We start from the raw sequence: 22,092 nt of genomic DNA on the forward strand, positions 1-22,092 counted from the left end.
ATATAATAATAATAAGATCTACGTTAAATAAAAATTTCAAGGATTTTAAAATAAATGATTCGAGTTTTCTTTTTATATGTTACTCAAAATTTTCATTTTTATTGAAACATATCTTTCTTGAAAGTATTATGTGTTATTGATTTTGTTAACATTAATCTCGTTAATAAATATTGAATTTTCTTTAGTTTTATTCTTTACCTTTCAATATTCATATATACTTTTAAAAAGTTGTTTAACTCTCAACGTTTAAGTTTTATTAGTTTTTAAAAGATGTTTCTTTTTTCATGAGTTTCAATTTGTTTGGTCATGTGCTCAAACTCATGTGAAATGTTAACATTTCATGTTAATGCATAACATGATGTAAATAAATTCAAAAAAAACCTTGTTATAAGTTTCATTTTAATTTTAGTGAAAAAGTTCTTAAATATGCTTACGGTGATTTTTAAGTCAATAATTATAAAGTTCTATTAGGAAGAATTTAAATATTCTAAATGATACCTACCAAGTCTACAAGTTGGACCATGCACAGAACACCATAATAAAAACTTATAAAAAATAAGTACACGACAAGAAGCACATGAGGGCATTCTAATTTCGCTATCGCTATTGCTGATATGCAAAAACGAAGTAGATGGGAAAGACCCGACCTACCCAGCATTCATTATTAAGCATTAGTTTTATCATTACATCCTTATCATCATTTTATGTAATAGTAAATCACTAATATAGTCAAAATAGACAGCCATATCAGTGGCCTATTTCTCTACCAAATAATAATTTAATCGTGATAAAACTCTTTTTCTGTATACCTCGATTGACTAAATTGCTGTATTCAACGTTGAAAGTTCACATGTCATTATTTTTCAAAAATATGGAACAATAATCGTGTACAGAATCTTCATTTCAAGATAATATTTAATTGTGAAAAGATGGTATGCTTGAACATATATGTTATTGTTTTTGTCGTTATCTAAAGAAATAACATAATATTATTCTTGAATGTCAAATAAAGTTTTACCACAAATGAATGTAAACACCCGCCGTTTTATTAAAATTTTATTTTATTTTATAATAGTGAAACTTCATATACAATTATTCAAACATTTCATCACTAAGTTTACTTTAGTGAGTTCATTAAAATATTCAAAATATTGAATTTTATATATTATCACGTGTTTGAATCAATGTTTAAAGGTTTGATTTTTAATTAAAATAATTCTCGTTAATGTTTAAATTTGTAATATTGATTTAACTTTATATATTATCATAAAAAAAAGTTAATAAAATTCAACGAGTTATATTCAGTACAAAAATCATCCAGATTACTTCATTCGAAATCAAGTTTAAATGCATAATTAATTTGTGAACTTGAGATTAATGAATATATCTCAACAATTAATATTTTAAAACAGGGTGATCTAAACTTGAAAAAAAGTATGGAGCATGGCTACTGAACTATTCACCAATGCTGACCAAAGATTCAATGACGTCAGCATTAAAGCTGACCATGTAATTGACTAGTAATGGAAAATGTCAATAAATTAAAGGTTCTCATAAATAAAGAAATTTATAAGTACTTTAATTTTTTTTCTACAATTAAGCCTTATTTTAAAATAATTATAAAATAATTAAATCTATATTTTTTATTTAATTAAAGTTAATCGAGAATTAATTTTATTTTTCCTAAAATTAACATAAATTGTCATTTTCTGCTTAGAATGTTCAACATTTTAAATAAAATCATTCTAGACTTTTCCCACCTGAACACATGAACGAAACGTCAAATTAATTTCATCATCCAGTGTACAAAAGGAAAAAAAAAGATCTCAGTGTGCTTTCTATATAGATCTTAGTTTTAAATCCTACAAATGCTTTAAAATATATTTTTAATTATTGTTTTTTTTACATTTAAATGTTTAAATTTATTTCTTACTTGAAAATGATAAAAATTTCAAATTTGTTTGATTGTTTTTAAGAGAAAAAGATTAAATCGAAAGAACTTATTAGAATTTATAATTGACATTTTATTTTTTTTCTTCTAATATATTTTAATTACAATTAAATAAAAATTTTAAATATTAAATAATGATTAATAATTAAAAGGCTTAATTTCTTTCTTGGTCTCCAAATTCAGTGTTCAGTGTCTTGTTGGTACCTGTTTTTAAAAACGCTTCTATTGAGTCCTAATGTAGTATAACTGGATCAATCAAGTCCTATCTGATTAACGATGTTTAAATTGATAATGTTGACAATTTTGTCAATGTGTGTTGTGCAACCATTGGTGTCATGGCATTCACTTGGCATATATTAAGTTGACGTGTCAGGCATAATTATGGTTACGTGGTAATTCGATATTTTAGGGTTGTTAATTGGGAAAAAATAATAATTTATAGAATTAGGCCTTATTAGAGTTGGGGTATTCGACAAAAGAAAGGGAATTTGGGAATTTTTTATCGAGGGTTCAATTGGTAAGTGAATTGGTTTTGTGAGCAAAGGAGGTTGGTGAGCGAAGGAGTTTCGTGACCGAAGGAGGTTCGTGAGCGTGGGAGGTTTGTGAGCGAAGGAGGTTGGTCAACGAAGTGCATTCGTGAGCGAATAGGGTTCATGAGCCAAGTAGGTTCGTCAAAGAAATTTGTGATTTCGAAGCCAAAGGTGCAAGGTGCATTTTTGATAAATTAGTGATAACGGTTTAAAATATCTTTATCTGTGATGTAATTTTGATACTAAATGCACCCTTTTTGACTTAGAAACTTGCTTGGACTCATGCTTTTGCATTAAGTTGTGTGAATAAGAGAGTTGAGGTTGAATTTGATGATTTTATGACTAATTCCCTTTGTTTTGATAGAAAATGAGTTAATACAGAAAACAGAGATGAAGTGCTAAGGATACAGAAAGCAGAGATGAAGCACCAGAAGAGGGAACCGCACGAAGCTTGGGCGATCTTCAGGATAATAGTTGAAAAACTGTTATTTTTATACTTAAAATTGACTTCAATTACAACCTTTATGACTTAGAAATTAGCTTGAACTCAATATTTTGTTGAATTATTGGAAATAACAGAGTTGGACAGGTTTTATGCTGAATTTCCTTGTTTTTGCAGGTTTTTAGGTGAAATTGATGAAAGAAGTGAAAAGGGATAAAGATGAAATCAGAAAAGGACACAGAAAGTGCAAAAGAAGAGAAACCGCAAGTACCGCTCAGTGCAAATTACAGCTGAGCGACACTCGCAAAGAACCGTTGGCACCGTTGAGGGGAGAAAAGCCACTAAGGGGAAGAAGTGGTCACGCGTTATTACCGCTGAGTGGCACTTTTCTGGGCTTGGGCCTACTTTTTTGTAATTTTTAGAATATTATATAAGCTTTAGGACGTTCTAGGGTTGTATCTTTGGCTGGAACGAAGCAAAAACACATTTTTCACCCCTTGGGGGTAGAATTGGAGATGGTGACGGCTCTCCTCTTCTCTTTCTCAGGTTTTTCTATCTCTTCCATTCTTTCATTCCATTGTTCATCTAGTTCTTTCATGACGATGGAGAACTAAACTTATTTTGTTGTTGGGGAATCAATGTAAATCCTTAGAAACTCTCTTGTATGAAATTTGTTCTTCAAGATCATTTTTATGATACATGCTTTCTTTCATTAATTGTTAGAGATATTCTCCTTTACTCAAATGCTTGTGATATTTTATTCATGTATAGCATAAATCTTATGATTTGTAAGTATCAGGAGATTTCGTACCCCTAGGGTTGGACGATTTGGGGATGTGACAACTCTCCTCTTCTCTCCCTAGGATTGTTATTGAGAGATATCTTACAAATCACGATCTGGGGAATTCTTCCAACAGTATATTACAAACCTAGACACAAGAGTATGATAGTTGGTTGCCTTTAAGCTTTTGTTCACTATAATGCATGATTAATTTCTAGGGAGAGAAGACATTGTAAACTAGTGATTATGATTAGGCTTTCTTCGCCGAGACATCGGGTTTAAAGTAATTTAGAAAGTGGCATTAACATTAATGAAAAGAATGATGAATTCCTAAATACAAGAGAGTGGATAGGATGAAATTGATAAACCCCAACAACATATTCATCCATATATTTCAATTCACGTGTTTTGTTTCTTCTTGCCCATTGATCATCACATGCATACATATTTACTTTTTAGTCTATTGCATTTGAAACTTACAACAATTTGTTCACAAGTCTTAATTAATCAATAAATCACATAACTGTCTAGGCCGTGACTCCTTTAGGAGAACGATACTTGGTCTTACCAGGTTTATTACTTGATACGATTCGGTTACACTTGTCGAGGGTTAACAAGTTTTTGACTCCGTTTTCGGGGATCAAAAATTTGTTCATCAAGTTTTTGGCGCCGTTGCCGGGGACTCGTGGTTTAACTAGTCTATTTGTGTGATTTTTGATTATTTTTTACTTGATCGAAAATTTGTTCATCAAGAAGGCTTGAGCGTGGAAAATCGACGTCCGCCGCTCGGGCGCCTTAGGCCTCTCGGGCGTCGAACCCCGAAGCCTGGGCGAAATTGAAGGCTCAAGCCCTACGGAAATCGACGTCCACCGCCCGAGCGCCCTAAATGGGGTGCCTGAGCATCGCGCATTGAAGATCTGGCCTAGTTTTTGCTCTGTTTCGACCCTTTTGGACCGGGCCCTGTTTCTACTCTGTTCCAACTCTATTTAAAGGACCCAAGCGCTCTAGGTTTTGTATCTCTGGTTGGAACAACACAACAACACACTCTTCCACTCTCTAAAGGCGGATCTGGAGGCGGGAGCTTCCTCTTCTACTCTTAGGGTTTCACTATCTCATGCTTTTCCATTATTCATATAGTTTCTCCATGTCTATAGGGAACTAAACTCTATTTGTTGTTGGGGAACGATGTAACCTTGTGAACTCTCATGTATTTGAATTGATTCGTAATTTATATGCTTTTTCATTAATTATTAGGAAAATCATTTGTTTCAATGCTTGCTCTATTTAACTCATTTAGTAGCATGATTTATGTATTGCATGAGTGCCGGGAGGTTCCTTACAATTCAGGTTCTTGTTGAATTCTCCCAAGGGTAATATTTCTCAAGGATGAGGGTATGAATACTTGGTCGTCTTAAGCTCTTGATCTTCAAACTTAATTTTCTAGGAACGCTAGGAATTGCACGAACTAGGAATTAAGGCAGACTTATTGCGCCGAGGGATCGGGTTCTAAGTAATTTAGTGAGTGACGTTAATATTAATGTAAAAAGAAGAATTCTTATATACATGAGAGTAAACTTGGTGAAATCAAACTCTAACAACATAATCATCTCATTTTATAAACAACCTCCGTTCATCTTTGTGTTACTCTACTATTGATCAATTTGCATTCATATTTAATTTTATGTCTTTGCATTTGAAACCAACAATCTCATTTTATTTAAGTCTTAATTAATTGAGTTATCACACAATTATTTAGTGTCGAGAGTCTTCAGGGATACGATACTTGGTCTTACCATTTTATATTACTTGTGCGATTCGATACACTTGCCGATCCATCAACAAGTTTTTGGTTTCGTTTCTGGAGATCAAAAATATTGTCAACAGTTAGTTTATATAGTTGCGGTCCCCCATTATTGTGAGTTGTGTTGTTGTCCCCCATGATAATGTCTTATGGTCTTCCATAATAACCTTGCCTCTATTGTGGTCCCATTGTGTTTCCCTTTTTTTCCTGTTTGTCCCCTATTGTGTGTTTCGTTTTGGTCTCCCATTTGAAAATGAAATTATTTTATGGTTAGTTGTTTCAATTGTTTATAGTGTGTTGTTGTTGGTCTGTTATTGTTGGTCTGTTGCATGTAGTTGGTGTGTGTTAAAATATAGGCTTAATTGGTTTATTGTTGTGTGTAAGAAGAAAACAATAACACTATACAATATCCCCCTCCAAGGGAGTAGTCCCCCTCCATAGGAATTTTTAACTGAATAGGTTAAAATATAGGCTTAATCCTAACCTTCTTATAAGGTTTTCCCCATTACCTAGGTAATTGTTAGCTGAATAGTTAACATCTTCCTTGTCTTATAAGTTAATATTGTATGACATGGTGAACTGAATGTAGTCTAACATCAACTTTTATATAGGCATATATTCCTTGACATGTCCAACTCTAATATCAAAGTGGTGTTTCACCATGGGGGTAAGTTTGTGAATGATGGGTCACTTAGATATTAGGGTGGTGAAACCAGTACCTTGGTCTTAACCTAGACAGATGGAGTTACTTTGAAATTTTTTCCATACTGAAGGAGATGGGTTATAGGAATGTTAAAGAGTTGTGGTGTTTAGTGGGTGGTGGTTGATGAACAAATCTTTAATCCCCAAAAACGGAGTCAAGAACTTGTTAGACCCTCGACAAGTGTAACCGAATCGTATCAAGTAATAAACCTGGTAAGACCAAGTATCGTTCTCCCAAAGGACTCATGGCCTAGACAGTTGTGTGGTTTGTTGATTAGCTAAGACTTGTAAAATCGATTGATTAATATTTAAATGCAAATACTCAAAAGTAAATATGTATGCATGGATTGATCAATGGTAAGAAGAAAAAAAAAACATGTGAATTGAAATATGTGGATGATTATGTTGTTGGGGTTTATCAATTTCATCCTTATCTACTCTCATGTATTCAGGAATTCATCTTTCTTCATTAATTGTTAATGCCACTTTCTAAATTACCTTAAACTCGATGTCTCGGCGAAGAAAGCCTAATCATAATCACTAGTTTACAATGTCTTGTCTCCCTAGCAATTAATCATGCATTATAGTGAACAGAAGCTTAAAGGCAACCAACCATCATACTCTTATGTCTAGGTTTATACTACTATTGGGAGAGATTCCCCAGATCTAGATTTCCCCGTATGTGTCCATATCGACAAAATCAATAATCATGACATCGAATGAGTTAAACAATGCATGCTTTGAGCAAAGAGGAAAAACCCTAACCATTAATGAAAGAAAGCATGTATCTTAAAGAAGATTTTGAAGAACAAATTCCATACATGAGAGTTTCAAAAGGATTACATTGATTCCCCAACAATAATAAAGGTTTAGTTCACCATATTCCTGGTGAAACTAGATGAAATAAAATGAAAGAGTAAAAAGATAGAACCCTAGAAACTGAGAAAGGAGCCTTAGCATCCAAAATCCTCCTCCAAGGGGTGAAAGAGTGTGTTTCTGCTTCGTCCCAGCCAAAGATGACTGACCTAGGTTAACTAAAACCTTATATAGTATTCTAAAAATTACAGAAAAGTGAGCCCAAGCCCATCAGAATGCCGCTCAGTGCTAAAATACCGCTCAACGGTGAGTGTGTGTCCTCTATTCCACCCCTCAGCAGTACTTCTGCCCCTCAGCGGTGTCTTTGAGTCTTGAAGAACACCGCTCAACGGAAATTTCTGCTGAGCGGTACTTGGTTTTTCTCTTCTTGTACACTTTTTGTGTCCTTTTCTGATTCCATCTCTTTCCTACTTCTCTTCTTTCATCAAATTCATCTCAAAAACCTACAAAAACAAGGAAATCAAGATAAAACCTGTCCAACTCTCTTATTTCTAAAAACATAAGCAAATGCATGATTCCAAGCTAGTTTCTAGTCATAAAGGTTGTTTTTTATATCAATTTTAAGTATAAAAATAACAGTTTTTCAACTGTTATCACAACCCCAAACTTAGAACTTTGCTTGTCCTCAAGCAAACAAAATGTAACTCAATTTTCTATCAATCCATACAATGGTTCCCATATTCAAAATTCCTTCTTCCAGGACAAGTAAATACTCAAATTAGCTCTTCTCAAAGACTTCAATCAAGATGTACACATGCTTTAGTGTTCACATAAGCACATAATATCCAACAAATGCTATTTTCATGAATGATCAATCAACTAAGCATAGATGTTCCTATGTGTTAATGGAATCTTTCCTCCCTAGATAAAGTGTTTCACTCAAATACAAAAGTGTATAAGAGGTATTTGATGGACAAATTTATGAACACCGAAATACGGCGTCACAAACTTGTTTTACAATCGACAAGTATGACCGAATCGTTTCAAGTAATAAACTTGGTAAGACCAAGTATCGTTCTCCCAAAGGACTCACGGCCTAGTTTATTTATGTGATTTGTTGATTAGCTAAGACTTAAGAATAAAATAATTGGATTTTATATGCAAAAGACGAAAATAAACATGTATGCATGAGGGTGATCAATGGCTAAAACAAAATACAAATACTTTCAATGGAATATATGGATGAATATGTTGTTGGGGGTCAATTTCATCTTATCCACTCTCATATATTTTAGGAATTCAACATTCAAGTCATCATTGTTAATGCCACTCTCTAAATTACCTTGTCAAGAAGGCCTATCCCCAATTACGAGTTCATACAATTCCTAGCATTCCTAATAATTAGTTCTTTTAGCACAGGAGCTTAACAATATACTATTGGGAGTAATTCCCCGGATCTAGACTTCCCCGTACGTTCCCGTATCGACAAAATCAATAATCATGCATTGAATGAGTTAAACAAAGCAAGCATTGAGCAAAGAGGAAAAACCCTAACTAATGATGAAAGAAAGCATAGGTCTTAGATTAAGATGCAAGCACAAATTCCATATATGAGAGCTTCAAAAGATTACATTGATTCCCCAACAAACATACAAGGTTTAGTTCACCATATTCATGGTGAACCTAGATGAACAATAATGAAAGAATGAAAGATAAAACCCTAAAAAGGTGAAGAGGTAGCCTGAGCATCCAAGATCCTCCTTCAAAGGGGTGGAAGAGAGAGTGTTTGCTTCGTCCCAACCAAAGATACAAACCCTAGGACGTGCAAGTCCTTAAATAGGGCATAAAAATAACATAAGACAAGTCCAAGCCCATAAAAACAAAAGAAAACCGGTCCAAGCCCACTTAGAATGCCGCTCAGCGGTATTTTACCACTGAGCGGTAATACCGCATGATCCATTTTGCCCCCAACTGCATTTTTTGCCCCTCAGCGGTGATTTTGGCACCTGAAAAGTGCCGCTCAGCGGTATTTTACCGCTCAGCGCCACTCGGTCACACTTTTTCTCCGTTCTGGTTGATTTTTCAGCATTCTGGTTGACTTTTCTAGTTGACTGGTTGACTTTTCTGGTTGACTGGTTGACTTTTCTGGTTTTTGGTTGACTTTTCAGCACTCCAATTATTCAGTACTTCAATTCTTCTTTCAAATCATTCAATTAGCCTACAAAATCAAGGGAATCTTGCACAAAACCATTAAATTCACTTTCAACTCTCTTATTCACAAAACTAAAGCAAAAATATGAGTTCAAGCTAGTTTCTAAGTCTTAAAGGTTGCTTTTGGTATCAATTTTTAAGCATAAAAGTAACGGTTTTTCAACCGTTATCACAACCCCAAACTTAAAACTTTGCTTGTCCTCAAGCAAACAAGATGTAACTCAATCTTCTTCCAATCAATACAATGGTTTACTCCATTCAAAATCCTCTTTTCAAGATAAGTAAAAACTTCAATCAAACTCATGACAAAGATTTCAATCAAGATGTGCACATGCTTCGGTGTTCACAAAATCACTTGATATCCAACAAATGCTATTTTTCATGAATGATCAATCAACTAAGCATGGATGTTCATGTGCTCATGGAATATTTCCTCACTAGGTAAAGTGTTTCTCTCAAACACAAGTGTATAAGAGGTAATCACTCATTCACTCTACTATCACAATGTCACATGAATTGACTTTGCCTTCCATTTAACCACAATCAAATAAATTCACACGCATGCATTATCACAAGGACTTTCAATGGCTTATAATGTGGCTGGGCTAACAAGAAAATTGGTTTTTCTAGATCACAAAACCCTTGAGATAAGAGAATCATATAAACACAATCATTCTTACTTTTCCCAACTTTCCTTTGCATTGAGCTTTGCTTTTTCTTTTCTTTCTCTTTTTCTTTTGCTTTTCACATACTTAATTCTTAGCTCTTAGCTCAATGCTTTCAAATTCCCTTTCTATTTTCCAACAACCCCAAACTTGAACATTTGTCAATACCACAAAATATTTTCTACTTAACTCAAGGTAAAGCTTTCAACAAGGGTTTTAAATTTATGTTCAAGGCTAAGGGTTCAACTGATAGAACACATAGTGTTCTCTTTTGGTGGCTTATTTCATGCAATTTGGCTAATATAAGGGCTTCCAACAAACGGCCTTGATCATATAATGCAAACAAGCAAATAATTCAATCATAGAAAACCTGGGCAAAGTCATTCATGCTTCCAAAGTAATAGCACTCAATCTCAAAAACTCTAGAGCTCAAAACCTCACATATAAGCTCATTCACATTTGACATACACATCCTGCTTAATATCACAATCACAATCATAATAACTTGCATTTATTCACAAAGCTTGTGAACCACCTGTATAAGCATGTAATGTACACATCTCAAAATCAATCCATATCAAAGCATCATTCAAGCATTACTTATCAAACAATCACAATTATCAGCAAACCATCATAACAGATAAAATTTCCATTGAGTACATCAATTCCTATTCTAATAACAATGAATTATAAAACAAATCCTGCTCTAGTGCTTTGAAAAACTCATCCCCATCAATGATGCTCTCTCCCAACCCCAAACTTAAATGGACAACAAGTGAGAAAGTGAGTGGAAAAGAAATTTTCTCAAAAGGGATGAGGGAAAAGTTGTAGAAAACCTTGGAAAAGTATGTAGGAGTGTGTGCAGAGAAGAATCTAAAAAGAGAAGCCAAGGCGCAGCTTAGGGTATAAAAATACCCCTAATGGGCTCGGATTCCGCTGAGGGGTAACCCAAGCCCCTTCTGCGACACTACCGCTCAGCGGTAGTTTGCCGCTCAACGGCACTTACGGGAAGTGCTCTCCTTCTCCTTAGCTTAACCTAGATGCGTCCTAAGCATACCCCTCACTGGCTCCCTGCAATAAAATTCTCAGATCACTCATGCACAACCCTATTATGCAACTAAAGCAGGATCAAAACAAAAAATACAGAAAAATCAATCAACTGGGTTGCCTCCCAGGTAGCGCTTGTTTAACGTCACGAGCCTGACCCAAAATCCTCCAGCACCCTTCAGTAAGTGCAAATCTTCCTTACCAACACCCATCAGTAGGTGTATACAAACATAGTATCCTTCAGTAGATACTCTTCCGCCTAACATCCATCAGTAGATGTAAACCCTGTAACAAACTTATAAAAAAAAAAATACCCAAAAGTTCAAAATTACATCACCAAAACAAAAATTAAAAAGTTCTTAAATCACTAGGTTGCCTCCCAGCAAGCGCTCTTTTAACGTCACTAGCTTGACCCAAGCTCATGTTCTTTCTTCTTTTTCTTCTTTCTACTGAACTTCTTCAGAAATTTGATCAAACCAGGAACCTGTTGCGGTGTCAATCAGAGGAAGTTTAATCTCCAATTTCTTGAAGATTTCCATAAAGCACTTAAATTTCTTTTCCTTCCTATGATTCTTCTTTAGATGAGGATGGGATTTTTCATATGATTTCTTCTTCTTTCCTCTCATCTTCTTTTTCTTCCTTTTCCTCTCACTAAATTTTCTGTTTTTCTTTTCTCTTATTTTTTTCTTCCCTTTTCTTTTTCTTTTCAACTTCTTTATTTTCACACAAATTTTCTTTCTCTCTTCTCTCTCAACCACTTCTTTCTCTTTTTCTTCATCTTTATTTTTCTCACTCAACTCTTCTTTTTCTTTTCTCTCTATCTTTTCCTCATCGCCCCCTATTTTTTTCTCATCAAGAATCTTGTCACTTTCAGTGATAATGGCTTGCCCTTCCTCCTTAGGGTTAACTTCAGTATTAACCTCATCATTCAATCTCTGACTAATGTAACAAAGGTGCATCTCCATCCTTTTACATGATTCTTCAATGCTTTTCTGAGTAGCGTCAGAATTTTTCAAAAATCGTTGAAGGGTGTCATCCAAACTTCCTGATAGAAAGGGTTGTTGCTGCCATTGTTGAGGTGATGGCCATTGTTGTGGTGGTGGCCATTGTTATGGTGATGACCTATCAAACTCTTCGACAGCTTGAGTGCTTTTGTGATGACAATTAGGTACCTGTATGTAGTGTTGAACTGCCTCCTCCAACGTTATCCTTCTTCCTGATAGAGAGGGTCGTTGCTGCCTTTGTTGTGGTGATTGATTCTTAAATTGTTCGCAAGCTTGCCAAAATTCCATGCTTGAGTGAGGTTCCCACCAGTGGTTAAAATTACCTTAGTAGAATTTGAGTGCCCGTATAATTAAATTCTTGTCCGAATTGCATCCTGCAAACATTAGACACAAAACTCTAGAAAATATTTGTTAGCACAAAAAGATAGAGAAGATAGATAAAAACAAATCAAAGGATATAATTGAAAAGGTAACACTACAAAAAATTAAATTTTTACCGGGGGTTATTTTTTTCGTTTCCGGCGGTTTTAACCCCCGGAAAATATGTTACCCGCGGTTAGGAAAACCGTTGGGAAAACCTGCGTCGCTAAGTAATTACCGGCGGTTTTTTTAAAAACCGCCGCAATTAGCGGGGGTTTTGAAAAACCGCCGGTAATAGTGGGGGTTTTACTAAAACCGCCAGAAATAACCGAGGTTATGCAAAACCGCCGGTAATTTGTGAGGGTTTATGAAAACCGCCGGTACTTTTGAGGGTTTTCCAAAACCGCCGGAAATGTAAATAATTTAATTTTTTTATTATTCAAATGACTTGATTATCATTAATAAACCAAAATTAAATAATATGAAACCAAAATTAAATAATATGAAACCAAAATTAAATGTAAACATTAAATATAAACCAAAATATTATTATATAAATTGTAAACATTAGAAATACAATTAATATTTCTTAAAAATTAAAATTAACATGTTATGAATAATAATTATAGTTTTGTACTTCTTCAATTGTCTTCATCATTTGATACTTTTTCATTGTCTTCGTCATTTGGTACTTCTTCATTTTTTCCATCATTTGATATGCTTCCTTTTTCAAATACCTAAAATATAAAACAATAATTAGTTAATGTTTTAAAACGGTTCAATTCACTAATATCTCTTCTACCCTCACAAAGTAAGCTAGTACTTGCAAATTACACAACATATCAATATTTTCTAATGGGTTTTACTGAAGTTTTTTAAGGCTAGGCTTCAATATCTAATGATGAATATAAAAGAATGAAATGCATGAGGGGAATTGAGTGGAATAGAATGAAATGGGACAAAGGTACCATTTCTATGTTTGGAAATCAATCATTTAATAGATAATACCATCCCCGTGCCCTCCAAATTCAAGGGAGAGAATGGGAAGGGTCCTTTTCATTCAATCCAACTAAACCTCATTTCACTTCATTCCATCCCTTTCAGTCAGTCCAAACATAACCTTTTAGGTTTCCTGTCTTCCTCTATCCCTCTTAATTGGATTATTTTCCTTTACAATACTGTAAATAGTAAGCATGATGAGAGATTTCACAGAAGAGAAGGTGGGGGGAACATGGAACCTGAAATCACGTGGCAGTTATCTAAAGGTGAGTGAGGAGAGTTCAAAAGTTATTGGGACACCCAGGGTTTGTGAGACATAAGAAACCAGATGGCCAATAAAAAAACTATTCACTTAAGGGTTCCTAATAAAAAAGAGAAATGCTACATATTTCAATACATTCTTTGTTACTTTCTTTATCAAAAGATTGAATCTGCACTCTATCAGAGACATGCAAACAGAGACTATTTCATCCTAGAAACATACTTAGGTATATATTTAATGACAGTGGGGACAAAAACCTCCCTTGGTTTTCTTCCATTTTGAACAGGACGCCATTTCTTAGTCACCACCACACACTAGCTGATGTAGAATAACAAATTCCATTATATATAACGAAAGGAGAAAAATAAGTACCCCGAGTTCTTCAGCCTTAGCTCTGTTACAAAGCAGGTTTAACCACAAGCTTGATTAACACAAATTATTAACCATATAATTAGTCTACCAGCTTTGTTTAAAAGAAGATGATGTTGTGACAAAGAATTCAATGTACTAGTTAAACATTAATCAAATTACACGAGCAAGATTTGAGAATGTATAGAAATTACCTGCAAGCAAGCCAGTGTTTCCCCAAAGAAGAATGTGCTACCATGGAAGGAAGCGCATCATGATGTCACCATCCCCAGTTGCACAACATGCATCAACTTCCTCTACAACATATGCAGAGGATCTAGCTATGGGACCATCACCTACCCTGTAATCAAAGAAATACATATAAAAAAAACTTAATTATAAAAATCAACGAGAGAACAGACTAAGGGTGATCAATTTCTACTGCATTAAATAAGTGTGAAGTTCATATCCAAAGAGGATATGTATTTGGAATTGACAGAAGCACTTTCCCCAAATGAAAAACACTCTCTTAGAGTGATATTCAAGAGTTCGTATGAGAGGTAGTGTTTATTGTTGCAAAAGGAGCAAAAGTAAAAAAAATCATTTTGTTATTTCTAGTTATTATATAATTGTGTTATTATAATAATTAAACACATTATGACTTGGAACTAAAAGAATAAATATTTGCCTTTAAATTATAAAGTTTACTTAAAATAAATATACATCAGAAGTATATTAAAAAAATCTGTATATTTAGAAAATCTGAGTGTCATTGTCATAAAATAATATTCTTATTCTTCTTTCATAAATTTATATATATATATATATATATATATATATATATATATATATATATATATATATATATATATATATATATATAGGTTAATGGCTTGTTGATGTTAATATTAGGGTAGTTTTCATAATTTCTTTCCACCATTTTGAATGTTGTCAATTTGGTCTTATTTCTTATAAAAATAAGTCAATATAATTTCTTCTACATCAAATTCATGATTACATCAAACACTCTATGAAGACTCTGTGTGATCTTAAACAGCAAGTATACAATATGTGGACATTATAAAACAGCTTTATTGGATTGATATTTGGTAATGATTGACTATATATTTTATTATATTTGTGATGATTTTATTGAATGCTTTTATTATTATCCTGATAATGGGCTCTTTGTTCCAGTTATCAGGGTTAGCAATGGCCTCTTTCTATTATTTGAAATAATTACAGCCTATATTCCAATCATAGGTCATCATTTTGACACATATTCATAATATATGTAGGATGCAGACATGAAAGGCCTCTCTACAATAGGGGAGGAGGTCAAACAATGGATTGGTGATGGAGGTTGTACCACTGTTCTCCGATGTCTCTGAAACGCATTAAGAGCAACCCAATTTGGAGATTTTGATTGGGATAAGAGAACATTTTTCAAGAAATTCAAGACATTGTTGTTGGAACTATTGCAGAAAATTAATATACAGATCAAATGGAAACAATATATTAGAATATAATTTTGATTTGAAGATAAGGAATAAGATAAGATATTCTACCGATTCAAAGAGTAAAAACACATCATCAGATTCGTCTTAAAATTTTCTTTTTAAGTAAAGTCTTTTTGATGTGATCCTTTCGTTCAAGTATTTGCGTTTTGATGAACACATAATCAAAGATGAAGAATATTAATAATTATTATACTAGGGAGCTTCGTATGCCAATTAATATGGCCATCTACCAGCACACTGCCACAAGAACAAAATTAATTACAGATAGCAGAAAGTAGAAATCCAAAAGCAACAAGTTCAAATCCAAGAAGAAGTAAACGACTTGAATCAAGACAAGAACAACTTACCGATGTTTCTTAACAAATGAGGTCCACATAGTTATGAGCCGCTTCTGATCCTTAGAAAGACCAAGAAGCTCAAGTTTATGCATATCAATTTTCTCAATTAATGATTCCTCAAAACATAACTGATTTTGTTGTTTATGGAGAAGAAGTTGAACTTACCTAGAGAGAGGAACTATCTCCTCCTCAATGTCACGAGTCCAAAGGGGCACTCCATTTGAACAATAGTGATGGGATTAACAACATGTCCTCTCCTAATAGTATACATCCAATTAAAACTAACCCAATTCTAACCAATTCATAATTACCTGGTGCAGAGGGTGATTGGACCTCGAACTGATTCGAACAAGCCAACCTAGGGTTTCTGAAATTGGAATTTTTAAAACTTTAAAGAATAAAGAGCAAAGTTGGGTCAATATAACTACAAACACAAACCGACATTAATCAAAACTCACTCCAACCTTCGATTTCTCACCGCGTTCAGAAGTCAACGACCAAATCCAATCTCCTTCGACACACAGCGCGATACGAGCGATAGAGAACAAAGAGTGACTCTAGTGTGAGTAAGAGAGACCACGAGGAAGACGACGCCAATGCTTCAAGGGCTTTTCGAGAAGGTGTAGAATCGAAACCAGTGGTGGTGAGCGCAACTTTGGATTGTGTGAGAAGATAAACCCTAAATCAGAACAAATTTGGTATCGCCGCCGTTTTCTTCTATGGTGCTTTTCTCGTCTTGGAGGATCTGTTCCTCAAAAAAGTAGAACGCCTCTCAGACCATCGGATTCCTCTCCTTCCTTCGCATCCCTCGCCACTGTCATTCCAACCGTCTGCACATGAGTCCAAGCAAGGAATCGTTGGATTTGATGGTCTCCCAATCTCTAAGAGAAGCGCGCGAGGGAGGGTGGGGTTCCAAGGGAAAAGATAGGGTTGGGGAAAATGATTATGTGCGAGAAAACAGGGTTTAGAGAAAAATAAGGGAAATGATGAAGGCACAGAGAGGGTGAATAGATATTTAGGGATTAAAACTTATTCTAGAAATTAAAAAAATATTTAGGGGCGGTTTTAGTTCAAACCGTCAGAAAGTTTTTGGGGTTCTTAAAACCGCCGGAAAATAGCCTCTGCTAAAATATATTATTTTTGTAGTGTAAGAAGATAGGAAATAAAAACAGAAAAATAAAAACAGAAAAATAAAATAAAATAAAAAGAGAAAATAAAATAAAATAAAAATAGAAAATAAAATAAAATAAAATAAAAACAGAAAAATAAAATAAAATAAAATAAAATAAAATAAAAACAGAAAAATAAAATAAAATAAAAACAGAAAACAAGTAAAAGATAATCAATAATCAAAAAAATGAACTAGTTAAACCACGAGTCCCCGACGACGGCGCCAAAAACTTGATGGACAAATTTATGAACACCTTGTAACAAACTTATAACCAAAACAAAAATACCAATAGTTCAAAATTACATCACCAAACCAAAAATTAAAAGTTCTTAAATCACTAGGTTGCCTCCCAGCAAGCGCTCTTTTAACTTCACTAGCTTGACCCAGTTCAAGTTCCATCTTCTTTTTTTCTTCTTTCTACTGAACTTCTTCAAAAATTTGATCAAACCAGGAACCTGTTGCAATGTCTCAATCATAGGAACTTTAATCTCCAATTTCTTGAAGATTTCCATGAAGCGCTCAAATTCCTTCTCCTTCCTATGATACTTCTTTGGATGAGGAATATGTTTTTCATATGATTCTTTCTTTTTTTCTCTCGTCCTCTTTTTCTTACTTTTCTTCTCCCTCAATTTTCTCTTTTTCTTTTCTCTTATTTTTTTCTCCCCTTCTTTTTTTCCACTCAACTTCTTTATTTTCACACACATTCTCTTTTTTTCTTGTCTCTCAACCACTTCTTTTTCTTTCTCTTCATCTTTATCTTTCTCACTCAACCTTTCTCTTTCTTTTTCCTCTATCTTTTCCTCATCTCTCTCTATCTTTTCCTCATAAAATTTTTTGTCACTTTTAGTGACAATGGCTTGACCTTCCTCCCTAGGGTTAACTTCAGTATTAACCTCAATATCTTTCAATCTATCAATTATGTAATCAAAATGTATATCCTTTTACATGATTCTTCAATGCTTTTCTGAGTGGAGATGGACTCTTGCATAAATAGTTGAAACACGTCATCCAACTTGGTTTAATCCCTGAAAACAGAGTCAAAAACTTGTTAAACCCTCGGCAAGTGTAACCGAATCGTATCAAGTAATAAACCTGGTAAGACCAAGTATCGTTCTCCCAAAGGACTCACGGCCTAGACAGTTTTGTGGTTTGTTTATTAACTAAGACTTGTAAAACCAATTGATTAAGATTTAAAAGAAAATACTCAAAAGTAAATATGTATGCATGGATTGATCAATGGTAAGAAGAAACAAAAACACGTGAAATGAAATATGTGGATGATTATGTTGTTGGGGTTTATCAATTTCATCCTTATCTACTCTCATGTATTCAGGAATTCATCTTTCTTCATTAATTGTTAATGTCACTTTCTAAATTACTTTAAACCCGATGTCTCGGCGAAGAAAGCCTAATCATAATCACTAGTTTACAATGTCTTGTCTCCCTAGCAATTAATCATGCATTATAGTGAGCAGAAGCTTAAAGGCAACCAATCATCATACTCCTATGTCTAGGTTTATACTACTATTGGGAGAGATTCCCCAGATCTAGATTTTCCCGTATGTGTCCATATCGACAAAATCAATTATCATGACATCGAATGAGTTAAACAATGCATGCTTTGAGCAAAGAGGAAAAACCCTAACAATTAATGAAAGAAAGCATGTATCTTAAAGAAGATTTTGAAGAACAAATTCCATACATGAGAGTTTCAAAAGGATTACATTGATTCCCCAACAACAATAAATGTTTAGTTCACCATATTCATGGTGAAACTATATGAAATACAATGAAAGAATGAAAGATAGAACCCTAGAAAGTTGAGAAAGGAGCCTTAACATCCAAAATCCTCCTCCAAGGGGTGAAAGAGTGTGTTTCTGCTTCGTCCCAGCCAAAGATGACTGACCTAGGTTAAGTAAAACCTTATATATTATTCCAAAAATTATAGAAAAATAGGCCCAAGCCCATAAAAGTGGCGCTCAGCGGTAAATACCGCTCAGCGGCAATAGTGCATCTTCTATTTTGCCCCTCAGCTGCATTTTTACCCCTCAGCGATGCCAACGAGTCCTTGAAAGTGCCGCTCAGCGGTAATTGGCGCTGAGCGGTACTTGCGGTTTCTCTTCTTTTGCACTTTTTGTGTCCTTTTCTGATTCCATTTCTGTCCCACTACACTTCTTTCATTAAATTCATCTCAAAAACTTACAAAAACAAGGAAATTAAGCATAAACCTGTCCAACTCTCTTATTTCCAAAAACATAAGCAAAAGCATGATTCCAAGCTAGTTTCTAGTCATAAAGGTTGTTTTTAATATCAATTTTAAGTATAAAACTATCAGTTTTTCAACTGTTATCAGTGGTTCTATGTTAGAAGGAAGGTTGCAATTGTTAAGTGATGACAAAGGTGCATGTCATCTGATCAACATTGCCTTATTGAATGGTCAAGGTCACTTGTATGTTGTACACATGATGTCAGATGTAACGCCCCAATTTCTAGAGTGTCACGGGTTATTCAAAAATCGGTAAAAATTACAAACTTTAACATAATGCAGAAACGTATTTTCAAAACTCAACATTTAAACGTGCATAAAACATAATAGTTCCAAAACATTTGTCGAATGAGAATAATGAAGGAATTAAAATGACTTCAATTACATTGTCTCAGAGTTCAAAAGTAATAACTGTAAATAAAATCTCAAGTTTGTCCCCCGTCATCTCTCGAATCTATCATGCCTCAACACCATATGCAACCTCATCTGCTCACATATAACATCACACATTATACGATCGTCGCATTCACATGCACACACACAAACATGTATGGGTAAGCTACCGATAAAACAATCATAATAACATGATATAAACATATTGATTAAATCAACAATAATCAAACACCCCATACATAGTAGTATAACAATAGGATTCCTAATCTTCTAACACAATAATTCAGTCAAACGAATTACTCGATCCTCGAACTTCGATCTCTAACCCTTGATGTCATCACTAACATCTCACACTTAGACTCTTGGTCTATCCACTCCTTAGCACCTATGTTAACTACTTACTATACTCTTATAGTAACATCGCTATCACATAGCATCACTTGGAGCATCTCAACCACCATGATCACCATCATAGATACACCACCATCATGACTATCCCAGTCATGAAAACACCCTGAGCATCACCATACCATAGACACCACAATGGAAAGATTCAATCACACTCTTGTACCTTACCTCACCGACTGTATATTCCCCATACATAGATTCCCCATACAGATACATTCGAGTAGTCCCGCAATCCAGCAAGGAACATGTAATCCTTCCACACAAGGACAAGGAAGACACCTTCAGCTCCACACAAGGAAGGCTCAATACCCGAATAACCTCCAATGCACACAAGGCAAAAGGAAGCACCTATTCGTAGATAGCACTAGGATTTACTAGTTACAACAAGTAGACTTTATCTTCCACTCTCATGCTCATCAATCACATACTAAGGTACATCCCAACACTCACACATGCTCCAATCTCATTGATGAGTCAATATTTTATTGATTTCACTTAGCTTATTGTGCTATATTTAATTAGAGAATTGTGTTTGAATGTCCAGTATTTTCCCATTTTTGCTAATTGTGCTTAATTTGACCAGAAATTCTTATTTTAATTAATTTGAATTATTTGAGGCTAATTATTTGCAATATTAATTGTAGAGAAATTATTGGATAATATTTTGGGACTTAAAGAGAAATGTCACATCAATTATATTTTAAGCTAAAATGAGAGAGGAGGTGTGGATTTCATATTAGGGGTAGCACGTGAAGGAGTTATGAAAAGAAAAAAATGTTGCACATGGGAAAGCATGCGTCCAGCAGCTTGGCATTAAAAAACAACACTAGCCGGCGTTAAATTTCATTGAAGAGGCAGCGGGGCCCATGAGCATAAGGTGTCGGTGCTTCATGCTGGAATGGAGGGAGCTGATTTCTTTTGGGCTTTGGACACACTGCCACGTCTAGTTTTCTGCATCCAGTAGGCACACATGGTCCAACGTCTAGCAAGGGGCTGTGACGGGACAAGGAGAATGCGCTGGCAGCAGGGACCCATGGGAATCAACTTTGCACGTCCAGGACCCAACGGGTCCAGCTGGCTGGGAAAGAGAATGCCACGGTCCAACAATAGCATCCAGCAAAGAAGGGTTCCATTCTTTATATTGAAGGAGGGCACGCAGCAGCCAGGAGAGAGAGGAATTCATTCACTTTAGAAAGCAATGTAGTGCACGGGAGAGTGGAGTTGGCGGAAGAAGCGCTATTACATTCTTCTTGGAGAAGAGCACACTACTGTCACGTCCACAAGGAGAGAGCTCCAAATGAGAAAAAAAAAGTCTTCTTTTATATTGTCTTCACGCTTAACCGAGAATGATTTTTATATTCTACATGTTGAATGTCGGCTAATGTTTTAAGCTATTTAACTGATTCATCATTTGCGTTTCTCAATGTTCATTGCCACCTCTTCGCAAGTTGAGCCCATCGTGCTACTGTTCATGCATTGTTTTTAATGTCGTTTCAATGATGGATGTACTTCATCTAGATGATTACAATGTGCAATTCTTTTTTTAAACTGACGTGTTCCACTTCAATAGCGATAGATTCATTAGATTATGTGCATTTAAATTGATCCACGCAAGCTAAAAGGGAAGTTTGTTTTCTTTTTTTTGCTGCAGGGTGTTTCTAAGCTGATGCAAGTATGCGGTTTATGATTTGCTTAGGATAGACCGCTCGGTCTATTATGCTAGCTCTTTTATCACCCTTGGATGGTGCCTTTATTCACCATGGTTAATCCTAGCTCCATTTTCTTTAGCATAGGATACGTGCATAATTAATTCTAGCTCGGTTCTTTACTTAGTGACTCAATACCGTTTGGTCATCTTCAATAGGTTTGGGTTTAATGTTTTCTTCAATTATTTTCATGTTCTTAACTCTGATTAGTTGTCTCAATTTCGTTTTAATGTTAGCTTAAGTTAGTTGGGTAGGTCATTAACGATATTACATTGCTTCCTTGAGATTTCTGGACTGTTCTTATGTTTCTTCTGCTCTGCTTATTTGTGTTTTAAATTTAGTGCATTTCGCATACACAAACTCTTCACCAA

Source organism: Vigna angularis, chromosome 1, assembly GCF_016808095.1.
Source record: "Vigna angularis cultivar LongXiaoDou No.4 chromosome 1, ASM1680809v1, whole genome shotgun sequence".
Taxonomy (NCBI): Eukaryota; Viridiplantae; Streptophyta; class Magnoliopsida; order Fabales; family Fabaceae; genus Vigna; species Vigna angularis.